This window comes from Aquarana catesbeiana, linkage group LG01 (assembly GCF_042186555.1).
Source record: "Aquarana catesbeiana isolate 2022-GZ linkage group LG01, ASM4218655v1, whole genome shotgun sequence".
In the NCBI taxonomy this organism is placed as follows: domain Eukaryota; kingdom Metazoa; phylum Chordata; class Amphibia; order Anura; family Ranidae; genus Aquarana; species Aquarana catesbeiana.
In genome coordinates this window covers 590,408,964-590,428,802 of record NC_133324.1, presented here as the reverse complement: position 1 = coordinate 590,428,802, position 19,839 = coordinate 590,408,964, and positions in this window count along the sequence as shown.

The window sequence follows — 19,839 nt, the reverse complement described above, 5'->3', positions numbered from 1 at the left end:
ACCTTATCTTTTTCCCTATTATGCTTGCCATAATGGAGAATGCTTGCAGCCAGTTAGAGAACATGCGTGGTATCATCCTGTACCGCCGCTTTTCCTCATCCTCTTTCTTGCTATTGTCAGGCTTAACCCTGTCCAGGTTAAACTTTTTCAGGGGCAATAAAGAAAAATCTCCACGTACTCACTTTTGCCAATCTTCTCCCTGATGTACACCTCACATTTAGCCGCGTCTTACCCACACTCTACTGCTACGATCCTGCCTTTTCCCCTGCCACTGCTCCCACTGACTCAGGTGCTGGGGCGACCCTGACAGCCCTACGGCACTATCAGGCGCCATGGTAATTGAGATGGGGGAGGGGGCCAGCCAATTACGAGACGGAAGCGCTCGGTCTGGTAAAACCAGCGCTCGTAATGGAGATAGCACATTCGTCACGCTGCAAATTTTAAAATATTTTAATGCAGCGCATTCTCTTCTTCTTTATAATGCTAGAATAATGAAGTTGTTTTGCTGCTGATATTCACACAGAGTTCTGAAATAATGATTTCTTTATTATTTCTCGTGATCTCCTGAATAATTTTTTTCTTTTTTCGTCAGCTCTCCATAATAATGTTTTTAATTTTTGTTTATAGTGTTTTGTTTTTTGTTTATCAAGATCTCCTGCTTTTTAAAAAAAAAAATTCTAGTGCTCTCCATAATATTGTTTTTCGTTTTGTGTGTCAAGTTACCACAACACCATTATTATCTTGTATTTTTTTAACCTCAAGGAGGTTGGTTGGTGTTGGTGTCCCTTGTTAATTTGACATTGTATTTAGGAAATGTACCTGCCTACTTACAAACAAACTGTCCTTTTTTAAGTCAAACACATAGGCAAGTATTTGTGAATACAAAATAGTCATTTATTATGGATCATAATAAAATAAAGAGGAAGGCAACGCTGGAGAAACTGGTGAAATTGGAGAAGCCTTTGTATCCCTTTGTATCCGGTCCCGGACTACAAGGGATCAGGAACAGCAGTAAATGACATATATGTCCCCAGGCTGTGGTCATACCACAGCCTGCATCTTTTGTCAGACCAGACTGAACCCAGGCCATCACACTCTTGTCTTCCTTCCACTCTTCCTTCCAGGCTTGCTTCCAGGTTGTGGTTTTGGAGTTGTGGCAGGAGGTGGAGGAGGAGGAGGAGGATGGTCGAACTCACACAGGTGGATTTTGGTCGTGAGTTGGCCCCTGAACCCCTTATTTAGGGTCAGATACATCATTTCCTCACAGATGTGGCATTGGCCCTCCTTCATTTGCATGCAGCTATGGAGGCAAGGGCCTCATGAAGAGTGAGGGTGGTTCTGAGGGCAGCATTAGCCTCCCGAATTAGCCAAAGCGCTGCCTCCTACACGTTACTCCCCTTCCTGGGCCTTTGGTTGGAAGGCGGAGGGGAGGGACCTGGGATTCTGTCTGGCTACTGGGCCGGGCCACCTCCTGGCTGCCACTTACCCCCGCCACCTCCTGGCTGCCACTTTCCCCTGCCACCTCCTGTCTGCCACATTCCACAGCCTCCTCCTGGCTGCCACATTCGACGCCCTCCTCCTGGCTGAGGCTTTCCTGTGTATGAAAAAGGGACATAGTTTTAGTTTTTTATTCATCAATCACACACAATTTTCAGCTCATGACTGTTGCAAATTGAATGCCAACAAATAGAAAAGACTGTCATTCTGACCCCAGCATTTTTCATTCTTGTCCTAATCATTTTTGGCCACTACTGTCTATTGATATGTAAAACACTTTATTAAATCAGCAATTAGTGATCAATAATAACATCTAGTGAACATCATTAATTTTACTTCAAGAAATATGTAGAACAATGCTATACCTGACTCAAGCTGGGCTCCTCCACATCTTCCTGGCTGGAAGGCCCAGGTTGGACGTTGGAAGCCTCAGCTGGGGTGGAATGAAGCATGGAAGGAAGAGTGGAAGGAAGGGTTGAGAGTGATTGCCTGACTTCAGTCTGGTCTGACAGAAAACGCAGTTCGTCATAGTACCACAGCCTGGGGACATAAATGGCATCTGCTGCTGCTCCTGATCTCATGGAATCCTGGACCTTATTGCCTACTTGCGAAAGAGCAAGTGCCATTGATCCCCCATGATGGGAGCTAGCACATGTTGACATTAGGCATGGGATCAGGAGGGAAATCCCCCTTTTGACTCTCAATTTGTGTGCATCTTCAAAATTTGGCTTTCACAGGGGTGACACCCCATCTGATGAAGGCAATATCAACACAGTTTGGACATACTAATGTCTGATATTGCCTTCAAATTATCAAAGTTGAACTTTGTAAGTTCCTGAGTTGTGTATTGTTTTATGGTTTTAAACATGCCTGTTTACCACTAAAAAGGCTATTTTGTAATGTCAAACGCCAAAATGTTATTTTAAAAATATGTTGGTTTGTTCAAAAACCCTTTTCTCACACACATGTGAATGTGCACAGAGTAAACATTTTTCTAATCAACAATGTGTGGTTTCTTCTTTCAATGCTAAATAGCATTTTTTTAAGTAAGTTGGTGTTTACAGTGACAATGGGGGTTATTTACTAAAGGCAAATCCACTTTGCACTACAAGTGCACTTTCAGTGCAGTTTCAAGCGTACTTTTGCAGTGCACTTGTAGTGCATAGTGGATTAGCCTTTAGTAAATAACTCCCACAGTGCTTTAAAATTTGCCACATCCAGGCCATTTTCGTGACTCACAAAAATGAATTCATGGTGGTGAAAATGTTGAATATTTTTATCATTAATGCATTACATACATTAACAACAAAAACAAGGTGTGTGTGTAGCAGACACACAACATAATAGTTCGCTGAAGAAGAGATTGTCACCTCATGTATCAAATAAATTACGTTTGCACTGTTGAAGAAAATGGCTAAAAAGAAAAGCCCATTGGATAACCTAGGAGACAGCTAAAGTAAACACAAGCAGGAAATCAAAGGAAATCTTATTTCAGTTTAACTAAGAAATTTATTTTTAAAATGTTTATGAAAGATTTTCGGGCATATTAATGGCCCCCCTACCCACAAAGTACTATATTTGATATGGACCTCGCAGGCGCTTTGGGGGGGCAAGCCAGGACGGCCAGCTTCAAGCGCCGTCAGGGTTTGTTTGTTTAGTCTGGCCTCAGGCCCAACTGAGGCAACATAGTTTATTGAATTTCTCCTTAAATAGTTGTGGAGAATGCAGCATGCAAGAATTATATGGATAAGTTTATATTCCACCATGTTGATTGCCATAAAGAATAGGCGGAACCAGCTGGCCCTTATTCCGAAAGCATTCTCCACCACTCTTCTGGCTCTGGCCAGTCAGTAGTTAAAAACCCTGTGGTCCGGGGCGAGGGTCTTCATCGGGAACGGCCGCATCAGGTGATCACCCATCCCAAATGCTTCATCAGCGACAAAGACAAAGGGGAGTCCTTCCACGTTCTCTTCAGCAGGTGGCAATCGCAAGCCACCATTCTGGAGCCATGTGTAGAGCTCTGTCTGGGTGATGACTCCACCATCCGTCATCCAGCCATTCTTCCCCACGTCCGCATAGAGAAACTCATATGTCGCCGACACAGCCCAATACTATTAAACCCCTTATAGTTGTAATAGTATGACCCCGAGTTGGGGGGTGGGACTATGTTGACGTGTTTCCCATCAATTGCCCCTCCACAGTTGGGAAAGTCCCACCGCTGGGCAAATTGGGAAGCCACAGTCTGCCATTCCTGTGTTGCTGAAGGAAACTGTGGAGTCAAACAAGAAAAAAGAAATTATTAATTTTGCACATAAACATTGCAAGCAGAGCAGATTAGACACAAACATTCTTGGCCAACATCAGTATAACATTTATTTTAAGGAGTATTTAAAGACAAAAATATAAGGTTCACTTTTCAGATTCCTCACCCTCTCTGATGGCCCATTGTAAACAATTGGGGGGGTATGTTTTGGACAGGTAACCCTCTCCACTCCATTGAGAGCTGAATGCATAAATAATGTGTTTTACTTTGGCCAGCCCCTCCTTACTTACACTATTGGCAGCCCACTGGACAGGTAAGAAGTGTCATAATACAAAAATATGAATACACACTGTATAAATTGAAGCACTTTTTTACATTCTGCAATTAACTATCAAGATAATAGCAGAACACAACTTTAAACAGTACCATTTGAATAAATTCTGGCAGGCCCTTTCACTACATGCTTTGGGGAATTCATCCATAAATCTGACCACAAAAGAGGTAGGTATAGTGTGTATGGGTTTGGCAAAGTCAGCAGATAGAGGATTGGTATCGCTTGACTTAGCGATTGGGGGGGGGGGGAGGGTTCCAAATGATTTTGGGGCCCCCAAAAAAAGCCTCTGGCACTCTGCATGAATTTAAGGACACAAATAACATTTGGACAAATTTTAGGGGGTGTTTAGGGTAAAGCACTACTAGGGAGCTGAAAAAATACATTGTTAAGTGACTAGGCTAGGTGTGTATGGGCCCAGGATAGCATGCTGAGGAGGTTAGTGAAGGCAAATATGCATATAGGACAAAAAAGGAAGTTTAAAAACTTCAAGCATGCATGAGGACAAAGGGGACATTCACAACATATTACAATCAAGGTAATTAGGGAATGATGAAACAAATACAATACATTAGCAAACATTAAACACATACAATGTGATGTTAAAGGAGAAAACCCTAATATAGTCCTTCTGCAGGACCTGAATGATGGCAGAACAGGTCTCTGGAATAATGATCCCCAGAGCCTGGGGGGAGATGCCTGTCGAGAACTTGATGTCCTGCAGACTTCTCCCTGTCGTCAAGTACCGCAACGTGGCGACTAGCCTCTGCTCAGGAGTGATGGCTTGCCGCATGCAGGTGTCCTGCTTCGCAATATAAGGAGACAGCAAAGCCAACAAACGGTGAAAAACGTGGTCTGTCACCTGGAGATAATTCCTGAAATCATCAGGATTATCCTCATGGATCTCCCGCAACAAAGGCATATGAGAGATTTGGTCACACTGGAGTAAACAATTCTTGGTCCATGAACTCCTCCCCGCCCTGTTCATGGACTGGACTTAGGTCAAAGTAAGAACCCCAACACCAAGCCCCTGCACAGCATGAACTCTACGATGAATACGTACCCGCAACATGGCTTCAAAATGGTCTCTGCTACTGCATTCTCTGCTCTCACAAAATGGCTCACAATGTTAATAATTTACTAGTTTACAATGCATTATGTGCATTTGAGAGAGTCTCCTGAGGTTATCTTTTAAAAAACGCTTCTAAGTGCAAACATGGATAAACACGGCTGAATGTACATAAACATGGTAAATATGGTAAAATAGATTTTTTTTTTAATCGGTGGGGAGGGGGGCTTGGAAGAAGAGGAGTGGTAGTCAGGGAATCATTATCAAGTAAGTATTACTGCGCTGTGTCAAAGAGAAAAACTACAACTAAATAACTGTTGCAAAGCACTGAGAGGTCATACCATAACCACAAGGAAAATTAACAATGAAACATAGTGCTGCGCTGTTGGAGTGATAATATACTGTGAATAATATGTGGTAAATTACCTAATATATCCACATGCACAATGGACAGTGAATAATAATGAATCAATATGTGCCACACATATACCACATATAAATGAATGAAAAATGAGTTAATGTTCTATACTTGTAAACAATTAGTAAACAAGGAAGAAATGAAAAAAAAAATGAAAATAATGACAAAGTCCTCTGAAAAGCGATTCACAGTCCTCTGAAGAGTGATGCACAATCTTCCAAAAAAGTACTAGATAATAAAGTGCTCCGTGAAGTAAACAAAGAATGATGCCACGTACACATGGTCTGACTTTTTGACAACAACAGGTTCGACGGTCTTTTCGACGGACTTTCGACGGAGTTACGACGGACTTTCGACTGACTTTCTAACGACCGGACTTGCCTACACACGATCACAACAAAGTCCGATGGATTTGTACGTGATGACGTACGACTGGACTAAAATAAGGAAGTTGATAGCCAGTAGCCAATAGCTGCCCTAGCGTCGTTTTTTGTCCGTCGGACTAGCATACAGACGAGCGGATTTTTCTACCAGACTCGAGTCCGTCGGAAAGATTTGAAGCATGTTCCAAATCTAAAGTCCGTCAGATTTTCGACCGAAAAAGTCCGCTGCAGGTCCGATGAAACCCACACACGGTCGAATTGTCCCCTGGACTCGGTCTGTCGGACCAGTCCGGTCGAAAAGTCAGCTCGTGTGTACACGGCTTAAAAGATAAAGTGACTTCCTTTCTTCTGTGCAAACACCATATAAAGTACAGTGTGCTTTTCTTTACTGGTGACACCCTTCTGTGCTGTGCACTGTGATGATGGATGGCCTCTTACCTCAAGGCTGTGGGATAACAGCATGTGTGTTTTAACCACTTTGCACCCGCGCTATAGCCAAAAGATGGCTGCAGCGCGGAGGCAAATTGCCGGGAGGCCGTCCCTGGATGTCCTCCTGTTTACTTCCGCGATGCGCGCTCCCGCGGGTGCGCATCAGGGAAGTTCTGTGCTGGCCGTGTCCCTTGGACACAGCTAGTCACAGATCGCTGTAAACGGCCAATCATAGCGGCCGTTTTCAGCGTGATCGGCAGTGCCAATCTCATAAACATATGAGATCATGTAAACATATGAGAGCATCTCTCATCGCCGGCTCTCCCTCCTCACACAGAGACAGCGTGTGAGGAGGGAGAGCGAACCGCTGCAGCGGCGAGTGAAAAAAAAACGAAAAAAAAGTGACGTCAGTGCCATCTGTCCCCACTGTCATCTGTCCCCACTGCCATTTGTCCCCACTGCCATCTGTCCCCAGTGCCACGTATAAGTGCCATCTGTCATCAGTGCCACATATTAGTGCCATCTGTCATCAGTGCCACCTGTCAGTGTCACGTGCCATCTGTTATCAGTGTCACGTGTCATCAGTGCCACGTATCAGTGGCATCTCTCATCAGTGTCATGTGTCATCAGTGCCACGTATCAGTGCCATCTGTCATCAGTGTCACGTGTCATCAGTGCCACGTATTAGTGCCATCTGTCATCAGTGCCACGTATTAGTGCCATCTGTCATCAGTGCCACGTGTCATCAGTGCCACATATTAGTGCCATCTGTCATCAGTGCCATCTGTCATCAGTGCCACGTGTCATCAGTGCCACATATTAGTGGCAACTGTCATCAGTGTCATGTGTCATCAGTGCCACGTATTAGTGCCATTTGTCATCAGTGCCACGTATTAGTGCCATCTGTCATCAGTGCCACGTATTAGTGCCATCTGTCATCAGTGCCACATCAGTGTCATCAGTGCCACGTATCAGTGCCATCTGTCATCAGTGCCACATCAGTGTCATCAGTGCCATGTATCAGTGTCATCTGTCATCGGTGCCACGTCAGTGTCACGTGTCATTGTCCTGGTGCTCCAGGGCCTTCAAAAGTGTAATAGGTAGTCAACAAGTTAGATGTGTAATTTATGTCCCTAGAACACCTGATGGTGCTCCGTGCATGTTGGGCCTCTCTATGTGGCCAGGCTGTGAAAAAGTCCCACACATGTGGTATCGCCATACTTAGAAGGAGTAGCATAATGTATTTTGGGGTGTTATTTGTGGTATATACATGCCATGTGAGAGAAATAACCTATTACAATGACAATTTTGGGGGGGGGGGATCTTCATTTTGCAAAAAATTGTGGGAAAAAATGACAACATCAAAAGCTCACCATGCATCTTACTAAATACCTTGGATTGTCTACTTTCAAAAAAGGGGTCATTGGGGGGGTATTTGTACTTTCCTGACTTGTTCAGGTTGCAAGAAATGAGATAGGCCACCAGTCAGTACATCAAGTGTGATCAATTTTTTTATGATTTGCACCACAGCTTGTAGACTCTCTAACTTTCACAGAGACTAAATAATATCCACTAATTTGGGTTATTTTTACCAAAGATATGTAGCAGTACAAATTGTGGCCAAAATTTATGAAGAAAAATTAATAATTTGCAAAATTTTATCACAGAAACAGAAAAACGTGTTTTTCTTTCATTTATAGCGCAAAAAATAAAAAACCCAGAGGTGATCAAATACCACCAAAAGAAAGCTCTATTTGTATGAAAAAAGGACAAAAAAATCATGTGGGTACAGTATTACATGACTGAGTAATTGTCATTCAAAGTGTGAGAGCGCTAAAAGCTGAAAATTGATCTGGGCAGGAGGGGGGTTTTAAGTGCCCAGTAGGCAAGTGGTTAATCACAGATGGTTCATGGAAGTGGTCGAAACTCCTTGTTTATATTTCCAATATTGGAATGGCAGTCTGCTCCTTTTCAATCTAGTGCCACTTATCTTTTTACACATAAATGTGTAACTCCCGCAATACAGGTAAATGTAAGATGGCGAGGGGAAGAAGAAGACAGGATAGTGTAGTATGTTTTAAAACAACTCGATTTATTTAATAAAAACGGTGGATACAGGTATTCACATTCACAAAGTAAATTATAGTCATCAAACCACAAGCGCCGGTGCCTCTACATCCCCTAAGTCGGGAATCATACATTATGCAGTAACAGGAGGGAGAATAACAGTCACTACTGTCAGGCAGGAGAAGCATCAGAAGCTCCCAGTGTGCCCCCCCTCATCACAGATTTGGACACCACCCAGGGCAGGTGCCCCTCCTGCCCCCCCCCTGTACTGGCCCTGCTTGTAGCAAATAGTGCACTGAGCTCTGTAGTAGCATCTTGAGGATGTTAAACTTTCACTTAAGGATCTGGGCAGAGTCCTTGTACAAGCAGTTAATAGAGTGAGCTTTTCAGAACACCACACACAATGTCCCCTTTGGATAAAACTGACTCTAGCACAAGAGGGATGGCAGTAGCACACCGTCTCAAAGATCACAACAGCCTGTACTCACTAATGTCCTTGGATAATTGGTTGCCTCCTTCTAAACTAGATCCCCAGATAAAAAGTTCTTCAGTCATTTTTAGCAAACTTTCAGTAGAATAGGTCCCCAGCTAGCGTAGCTGGGACCTTGATGAATTGCAGACACATGGCTTGCTAGTCTATGAAACTGTGGGTTTCCTCACTGGATGTTCTGTGCAGGGCTTGGACAAGGGGCGGGCAGGAGGGGCAGCTGCCCTGGGCACGGTGGTATTATGTGAGGTGGGGCACTTCAATGAAATTGGGGGGATTAGTGTTGGGAGGGGGAATTTGGGTTGTCAGGGGGTAAGAATTTTTCTAGGAGGGAAAATTTGGAGGGATGTGTTAGGCGTGGAGATTTAGGGGGATTTGTTTGGGAGGGGGATGGGAAAAGAATGCTAGATAGGGGGAATTTGGAGGGTTTGTGCTAGAAGGGAGAAATATGTGCTAGATAGGGGGAAATTGGAGGGTTTGTGCTAGAAGGGGGGAATCGGATGGTAGACATGTGCACTGCCAAAAAATTTGTTCGTTTTCATTTTCATTTCATTCGTTTATTTTTTTTTTTTTTTCGGGTCATTCGTTATGATCGCAATTTGTAAATTCGTACAATCGTAAATTCATACATTTGCACATTCGTAAATTCGTACATTTGTACATTCGTAAATTCATAAATTTGTACATTCGCACATTCATAAATTCGTACATTCGCACATTCGTAAATTCTTACATTTGTAAATTCGTACATTCGTAAATTCGTACATTCGTAAAGAAGAAAATTTGTATATTCGTAAATTCATACATTTGTAAATTAGAAAATTCGGAAATTTGTAAATTCGAAATTTGAAAATCCAAAAACCCGAAAATTCGAAAATCTGAAATAGTAACTAACTATTAAATTATAGGTATTGTAATTTCCGTTCAAATTTGGCTGTTAGTGAACGTAACAAATACGAATTTATCCGAAGTTACAAATTATCCGAAATAACCAATGCTGCATCTCAACAAATGGAACGGAACAAATTAATAATAAATAATAATAATAAAAAGTTTTTATTATTATTATTGTTATTTATTATTATTAATTCATTACGTTCCATTCGTTTGGATACGGCATTCGTTATTTTGAATAATTCGTAACTTCGGATAAATTTGCATGTGTTACGTTCACTAACAGCCAAATTTGAAAGGAAATTACAATACCTATAATTTAATAGTTAGTAATAGTTAAGTTATTATTAGTTAATTATTATTTCGGATTTCCGAATTTACAAATTTACGAATTCACTAATTTACTAATTTTACGAATGTACGAATTTACGAATGTGCGAATGTACGAATGTACGAATTTACGAATCTGCGAATTTACAAATTTTCGAATATTCGGAAATATTCGTTAAACGTGTTTTCGTTAATTTGGATATTTCCGAATTAACAAATTTGTTGAAATTCGTTAAACAACAAATTTGGAACGAAACGAATTGCACATGTCTATTGGATGGTTTGTGCTAGAAGAGGTGATATGGTAGAAGAGGGAGGGGAAATTTGCAGGGGGGGGGATTGTGCTAGGAGGGAGGATTGGGGGGAAATTTGTGCTGGGAGAGTGAATTTAGAGTTGGGGGAAAGGATGTGTACTTGAAGGGGAAATATGAGGGGAAGAGATTTTTTTTGGGGGGGGACATTTGTGCTGGGGGGAATTTGGGGGATGGGGGGGAGATTTGTTCTAGGTGGGGGGATTTCAGCAGGCGGTGGCTTTGTACTGGGAGCAAGGGGAATTCATGCTTAGGGGGAATTTTATGCTTAGGGTGTAAGCATGTAGATTAGTGCTCAATTTTTTTGGGGGGGGGGGTTTGCTGACACATACTGCTCTAACATCTTGGGAGGGAGGGGCGTAGTTTGGCATGTTCGCCCTTGGCTCCAGATGACCTTTTCCCGGCACTGGTTCTATGCTTACGGTACTCTTCGGGATGAATGAAAATAAAGGTATTTACTAACGTTGTTTTGTACATTGTCCATTATGACATGTTTAACAAAAGAAATTCTACACCTTTAAAAAAAGGCTTAAGCTAACACAGCACAACTCACACATGGTACACCAATCATTAGAGGTGATTTATTTTGACTTAGCAAACGTCCCAAAAATGTTTTTCCTGAAATTCAGCTCTAAAAGTCTAGATAATAAAATAACACCAAAAATCAGCAGCTTCATTTAACCACTTAAGGACTGGGCCTATTTTTCAGACTCTGTGTTTACAAGTTAAAATCATTTTTTTTTCTGCTAGAAAATTACTTAGAACCCCCAAACATTATAAATATTTTTTTCCAGATACCCTAGAGAATAAAATGGCGGTCGTTGCAATACTTTATGTCACGCCGTATTACGCAAAAAAAAATAAGACAACAGCAAAGTTAGCCCAACTTTTTTTATATATTTTTATATGTGAAAGATAATGTTACACAGAGTAAATTGATACCCAACATGTCATGCTTCAAAATTGCGCCTGCTCGTGGAATGGCGACAAGCTTTTACCCTTGAAAATCTTCATAGGCGATGTTTAAAAATGTCTACAGGTTACCAGTTTTGAGTTACAGAGGAGGTCTAGAGCTAGAATTATTACTCTCATTCTAACGATCGCGGCGATACCTCACATGTGTGGTTTGAACACCGTTTTCATATGAAGACACAACTTATATATGCGTTTGCGCGGAAGCTCAGTGGGACAGTGCGCTTAAACTTTTTTTTCTTCTAATATATTTTATTTTTTTTTTAATTCTGACACTGTCCTTTTAAAAAAAAAAAAAAAATGTGGGTTCACTTTTATTTCTATTACAAGGAATGTAAACATCCCTTGTAATAGAAAAAAAGCATGGCAGGACCTCTTAAATGTAAGTTTTGGGGTCAAGAAGACCTCAGATCTCATATTTACACTAGAATGTAAAAAGAAAAAAAAATTAAATATCATTTGAAAAAAATTTGTAAATAAATTTCCCCTTTAAGAGCATTAGGCGGAAGGAAAGTTTGACATCGCTTCCCCCTCCAATGCTATGGACCATCTTTCCCTCACTCTGCATCCAGGCAATGAGGGGAGAGGAACCGATCGGCTCCGCCGCTACTGATGGCTCCAGTAAGCCGCGGAGATGACCAGAGCATGGCGGGAGGGGTGGGCCCTCTCTCGCCACCAATAAAAGTGATCTCGCTGTAAATCCGCTGCTGAGACTACTTGTATCTGAAAGAGGACCGCCAGCCATTTTAAAAAATAACGGTATTTAACCTCAAAGTACCGACGTATAATGACGGTGGCTGGTCCTTAAGTATGTAGCACGCCCCCCTAGGGGACTGCTTAGAATTACCTGCTCATCTGCATGGTCATGACCTGGTAAACATTCCAACCCACCTGACACTCTGGGTTCAGACATCCTTGTATCAGTGTAGAGTAATAAATCAGACAGCTCTGCGTATTTATGCTCTGAGAATATTTTACTTGAACTAATTTAAGGGGATGTTGGAGGAGGTAATAGATCTGCTGAGTTCTAGGCAACAGCACCAACTCAGTAAAAGAAAAAGAAAAAAAAAAAGAATTCCTCCAAAGATAAGACAAATATTAACAAGTACAATACTACAGTATATACACGCATCCTTGAGAAACAATGCTAACCCCTAAAAGAATGTTTCAGCTAACTGATTATACTGACACTCTGTAGAAGATGGAACCTGGCCAGCCTATGCTGCTATCCTAAGGTAGAGAGCAGATCTAGAAATGATAATATAGGGGCTTTCCTATCAGTAATGGCAATAAAATCCACGTTGCAGATCTGATATTCTTCACCGGTACATAGGAGCTCGTTAACTGTAATCCAATTAGGTGTAGTGGGAAACAGTAGGTTTCTTGTAGGAAGGAAGGCTAAAGATGTCAAAGCACAGTGTTCAAATAAATTCAGTAAAGTATTCCTAGAGTAGAGATGTCTGTGCAAAGTATACCAATGTAACTGTGACAAAGGATGGATAAAGGTTGGGCAATTTGCCCTCTCACCACCAACCTGACCAATACGATGTCTTCCGGACAATAACTCGTGTAGCGACACTCATGCAGCGGATACGCTGTCTCGATCTCCCGACAAGAAGCTTAACACACCGACTGGCAGGCGGCTGGAGTGGTGCTGGAAGGATGTCCGACAGCAAACGACAGAGCCCCTCAGGTTATGGATTGGAAGGTGGTACTCTGTGTGGTAGGCTGCGATCTCTCTCTCTCTCTAGGCACAGAGAGGTCCGTCTTGCCTCAGGCCCAGGAGGAAGAGAGCTCCGCGTGGGCTTTTTGTTTCTTTTATAGCTACTCCCAGCAATCTTCCCAATAGCAGCAAAGATCCCTGGGATATGTAGTCCGGGTCCATAGTCAGGCACAGCTATTGTCTGACAGGAGAACTACTTATCCCAGAGTCCTTTTTATTGGGCACACGGTTTTGATGTCACTTGATACACTGATCACTAGAGGAACAGGCGATACTTGGAAATACCGGAGGATACGGTACGTAGTTAAAACATTTAATTTGAACATTTTAAATTACCATTTACAGTCAGCAAGGTAGGCTCCGGGCTCCTGCGTTGATAAAAGCAGTCTGTGGTTTACACAGCTCAATAGCTCAAGCTTAAATTTACACATACAACTTTTCTTTACAGGATTTTATTCAGAAAGTCTCCAACCAAACAGCTACTGCTGTGCTAATGCTAAAAAGAAAATAGTATACTTTTAAGTACATAATACAAAATTTTAAAAATACAACAGTGTAATCATGTTTACATGTTTAAAGTTCTTTACGTATTTGTTGAAAAACTATGCATATAAACAAGCAAAAAAAAAACTTTTTTGCTAAAGCACTGTGTATTATAAATCATGCCATTTTTTAAAACAATATACCGCATTTATAGGCTATAACACGCACCTTAACTTTAAGAGGGAAGTTTCAGGAAAAAACTTTACACAGACCCCCGGCATAATACATGGACCCCCCGGCATAATACACGGACCCCCTGCATAATACACAGACCCCCTGGCATAATACAGGGACCCCTGCATAATACACAGACCCCCCGGCATAATACACAGACCCCCTGCATAATACATGGACCCCCTGCATAATACATGGACCCCCTGCATAATACACGGACCCCCCCCCGGCATAATACATGGACCCCTGCATAATACACGGAACCCCTGCATATTACACGGACCCCCTGCATAATACACGGACCCCCTGCATTATACACGGACCCCCTGCATAATACATGGACCCCTTGCATAATGCATGGATCCCCTGCATTATACATGGACCCCCTGCATTATACACGGATCCCCTGCATAATACACAAACCCCTGTACAACACACGGACCCCTGTTCAACACAGCCCCCTGTACAACACACAGCCCCCTTTCATTATAAAGACCTCCCCCCCTGAACTCCCAGAGCTGGCACAGGGACAGCGCTGCCAGCATACTCTATAGTTGAGAAAACTTCACACTCAGCCCCTTCTCATACATTACTCCTCCTGTGTCACTCTCATTGTAAATCAAAGCTTCTAAACACCTCCATTAACGCCACTCTCGTGGACCCGGTCATGTGACTGCTCTCCTCTCTTTTATTGACGGTCACGTGACTGCTCTCCTCCTCCAATCAAAAGCTACACACGAGGAGGATATAGAGGAGGAGAGCAGCCACAACGAGCTGTGTTAATTAAGGGATTCAGAGGCTTAGAATTACATTGAGAGTTACAAAGGAGGAGCGGTATATGACAAAGGGCTGGCAGTAATGTTTTCTGAACTTTAGAGTTTACTGACAGGCCTGACACCCTCCCAAGTGGCATCTGGGGCGGACCACCCGATCCCCGCCCCCTGTTGGTAAAAAACTGATATCGGCGTATAACACGCAGGCGCAGTTTACCCTCTATTTTCAGGGTAAAAAAGTGCGTGTTATACGCCGATAAATTTTTTTTTGCTTCTCCCTGTGGCTAGTCTCCAACTACATCTTGCAGCTACTTACTGTCTACATGCATGCATTCCAGCAATAGCTGCTTGTCATTTCTCAATTTCTCAGGGCATGTTTCCTGCTGTTAACAAGAGTGGGCCGTGCCTACAAAATTTGTGTTAAAATGGCTGGGTGTAGCCTCCATCAGAAGCTTGTGTGACATTGTGACAATATAGTGGTATGTTTGGGAGACAGAGACAGAAGGTTGAGTATAGTAGTGAAAGGATTGGTGTTGGACTTTATAGGCACTAAGATACACAAAAATTATCAACAAAGTATATTTTATTAGCAATTTGATTAAAACAAGCACAACCAGACAAGGACTATTAAAAACTTTGCAAAGTAAAGATTGCCTAAATGCTTTTAATGATACATAACCCAAACACCAAGAGGTATAATCCTGAATGGTTAGGACGATGTCCTTGTTGGAACAAAAATTGTTCTATCAGACTTGGTGTGAGTTGATGATAGCATGAAGTAGCTCGGCACTACATGTTACGCATGTGAACCCTTCTTCAGGAACTTAGACATGCATTCTATATAAAATTTAAAGACGACAATAAATCTTTAAAAAAAACAAGCTGGTGTACAAAATAACAATCAAAATGATAACATATATTGAAAGGTAATAATATATCATATATTGGCTGTTTATCAACCCAGACCACATGTGGGGGAACAAACCACGACCACAAGGGTACGTGTGGAAGAATCTAGTGATAAATCATCACAGAGGAAGTATGATATAGTCATGGATGACAAAAAACTCTATATACAATGAAAATGACAAACACACTAATCAAGTTTGAAACTTACAATATACACATCACCCAGGAGTGGATAATAAGGTAAGTTGAAGTGTTGGACAGAAAGTTGTCACCCTATTAGAGGATGTGCCTGAACAAGGATCTTCATGGCAAGATCACCAGATATTTTTTTAAAAGCGCAGATATAAAAGAATTAAAAATGACTTTTCAAATGTTAAAGGTATATGAGATTTTGGTGATCAGTTTTATATATAGTTTTTAATGATCTTGTTTGCATGTAAATGAAAAAAACATTTATTTTGCCATTAACCACTTAAGGACCGAGCCTCTTTCTGAGATTTGTTATTTACAAGTTAAAAACAGGTTTTTGCTGCTAGACTAGAAAATTACTTAGAACCCCCAAACATTATACTTTTTTTTTTTAACACCCTAGAGAATAAAATGGCAATCGTTGCAATACTTTCTGTCACACCTTATTTGTCTTACAAGCGCACTTTTTTTTGGGAAAAAAAAAATGTTTTAATTAAATAAGACAACAGTAAAGTTAGCCCAATTTTTTTTTATATTGTGAAAGATAATGTTATGCCAAGTAAATTGATACCCAACATGTCACACTTCAAAATTGCGCCCGCTCGTGGAATGGCGAAAAACTTTTATCCTTAAAAATCTCCATAGGTGACGTTTAAAAAATTCTACAGGTTGCATGTTTTAAGTTAAAGAGGAGGTCTAGGGCTAGAATTATTGCTCTCGCTCTACCAATCGTGGTGATACCTCACATGTGTGGTTTGAACACTGTTGTCATATGCGGGCGCTAGTCACATATGCGTTCGCTTCTGCATGCGAGCTCGTCGGGACGGGGCACGTTTAAAAAAAAAAAATTTTCTTATTTATTTTACCTTTTTTATACATTTTTACACTTTTTTTTAAAAATGTAGAAAACACAACAATCAATCTAAATAATGGTTTCACTTATTTAAATAACGTAAAATGAAGTATAATTAGTTGCTAGAGATTTCTGTACTCAGGTCATCATAATTGCTTTCTGCCAACACCTTATTAAATAAGTACAAAGACGATGAACATCTCAGCCATAAGGTTTAAAACTACTTAGAAATAAGATTTTTCTAGCAAAACATAATGTACATCCACATGCTAAATTACAGAGCATCTTTTCTGCCAAAGGAAACAATGAGGCTTCAGAAAAAGGTTGCGTCACATGAAATTGATGTCTTTCTAAATACACTGCTATTCCAGGGCACTGTATAAGCTTTCACCCACACATTTTTCAAAGCTAATTCACAGGCAACAATAGACATGAAAAAAGAGGAAAAAATGCCATCAATAGTTTTTTTTTTTTTCTGCATGCATTGACGAATGAAAGCAAGTTCATTATTAGTCACGTGTAATTAATGATTCCAAAGTGTCAAAAACTGCCCATTTTTCAAAGGCAAAAGTATTCTCTTCACAGCAACTAGCATCAGAGAAGAGGGGAGCTGCAATCATTGCTTCATTATTTAAGCAGCTTCATAAGCATCAGTGTCGTGCATCTGAGAACCTCTAGTTGTGGTTCACTACAGAAGATTAAATGCTAATTAAGAGTTTCTTGCTCTTTAAGCGGGGAAATGGTGCTGAAACTAATGATATAATAAAAAGGGGAAAGCTAACGTGAAAAAACGTTTTACCACGGCAGCTTATCAGTCTATAGATGCTTCCGGCTTTATTTCCTTTATTGTTAACTGGCTATTCTGCAATAATGCACTTTTTCAAGGGTGACAACACTCACTCACTGCACTGTATATATGGACAAGTAGTGTTGCCGCCATAGTTTGGTCTCCTGATTTAGACTACAAATATCTTACCTTCTCAATTGCAATTGAGGGGAGTCACTTTATAATTCACAAATGATAGTCAAGAAAGCTGACAATATTGTTTGGGTTTTAGTTCAGTGCACAGGAGGCTACAAGGGCAAGGATTCCTAAAAAGATCAATAGGTATTTTTCTGTACTTGTAAAAAATGTGCTTAGCATACAAAATAAAACTAATGTAACCACCACATCCAAGGACTGGAGCATTGAATCAGGTGATCTGAAGCATTCAATCAGGTGATCTTCACTTTTCATGCAACATTAATTTTACAGCAACACCCATGGACATTAGATGATAGTCACCCATCTGCCAATTTTAGTGTAACTTGGTAATGACCTCATGTCTGCAGGCAAGAACTGAAACTGAAGCTGCTAAGAGGTCCAGATACAACTTTATTCTTATAAAAGTCAGGGTTACAATCCAAAAATTAGCCAACGTGTTTTGGAGGTCCAAGCGCCCCCTTCATCATATATCAAAGAATGAGAGTAGCTACGCCCTCTGACGAAAGTGATGACAGAAACGCGTCAGAGCGTTGCTACGCAGCTATCTACAGAGTCAGCTTATCCTTGTCTGTCCTTCCAGGGAACACCGCGGGAGCGGTGAGAGGTTAGAGGGGAATGCACGACTGACATAGTATTGATGTTACATGCCCTTATATTATGCAAACATTGTGTTTTTTTGTGAGATAATTTTAAATTAATAAATAATTGTTGTACTGGATTACGCTATGTGGAATTTTTTTATCTATTGCTTGCAATGAGCAAAATACAGATGAAAAATGTCCAGTGAACAGCGATTATCCCTCTGATTGATAAGCGTGTTAATCATCAGGGTCTGGTAAGTGGATTACCTACAGGGCTGTGGCACAAGTGGTGTGGTGATGGAGACTTGGGATCGCCCCCTTCATCATGTCTTGACTTGCAACAATGTGAACAAACCAGAAGTAAACTAGACCTACAATTGTAATTTTTCCAGTATGAATTACAAGCACAGGCCTTATCAGCATCTTGTTTAGCTGCCAACTTTTAATGGACTAAAGTTGTATCTGGACCTCTTAGCAGGGCCAGTGCTCCCACTAGGCGAACTAGGCAGCCGCCTAGGGCGCAATGCCGCCTAGGGGCGCACTGCTGCCTAGCCTAGCAAGGGTGCAAGCCGGCTCGGATGGATCATGGATCACTCATGTGGTTTGCCTGCCCGGCGGTAGCCACGGCTGGTGCAGCTCCACCGGAATAGTGCTGCTGACTGTGTTACACTCACACTGTGCATGTCTGGACCAGTGGCGGCGCAGCAGGCATGGCGGGAGCAGTGAGATGCAAGTACCCGGGAGGGAGAAGAACTCCCTGACCACCAGAGAGGTGAGGAGAAACAGGCTCAACAACCCTGAAGCGGCAGCGCCACCCAGAAGCTGGATTCCTCAAAACCTCCTCTCCAGTCTGCACTTCCAGCTCCAACAGTAGCCGAAGGATGAGCAGATCAGCCCCCCGAGGACCGGCAAATGGCGCATGCAGCCAGGGACTGCTACCCGAGGCAGCCTGCGGTCTAATGGCATGGAACAGAGCACCACCATCCTCACCAGAACACAGCAGCCCCCTCTCTCATCCTCCCCTCATCCACCCCCCTCTCTCATATCCCCAATTCCTCTCACTTTCCTGTACATAGTATATGGGCAAACATTGTTTAATGGATTGTGGGGAATCATTGGCAAACATCCACCCTCCAGCCCTCCACAATAGTCCCACTGTTAGGAGCTTTTTTTTTTTTTTTTTGGTCGGGGGGGGGGGGGGGGGGGGCACACATAGCTGGTCTTGCAAAATAGTCTACCACTGGCCCTGCCTCTTAGCAGTAGTGTGGCGCTTCAATTTCAATTCTCATTACATTACACTACAAGCCAAAGAGACTGTGGAGATCTTCTGGGGTGTAGAAGCTGCCTGCCTAGGCATCAATACCTTAAGTTAACAATACCAGTAAGATAACTCTACAGCTCCAGCGCTATCTTTCCACCTTCCTTATGGCTGTGGGAGGCAGCCATCTCCACTGACTAGGTCCTGTCATGGATAACATTGTTGAGGGTAATGGGTTGTTAGCCCAGTAAAAACACTTGTTAAGATCACAGTTTATATTGGAATACAAATTTGTGCAGGACAGGCAGTAGGACCAAGCTGGACCCATGTAACTATGTAAAAATACCATACCTGGAATTCATCTTTAAAGCAAAGTTACCCCCAAAAATGTGATCTTATG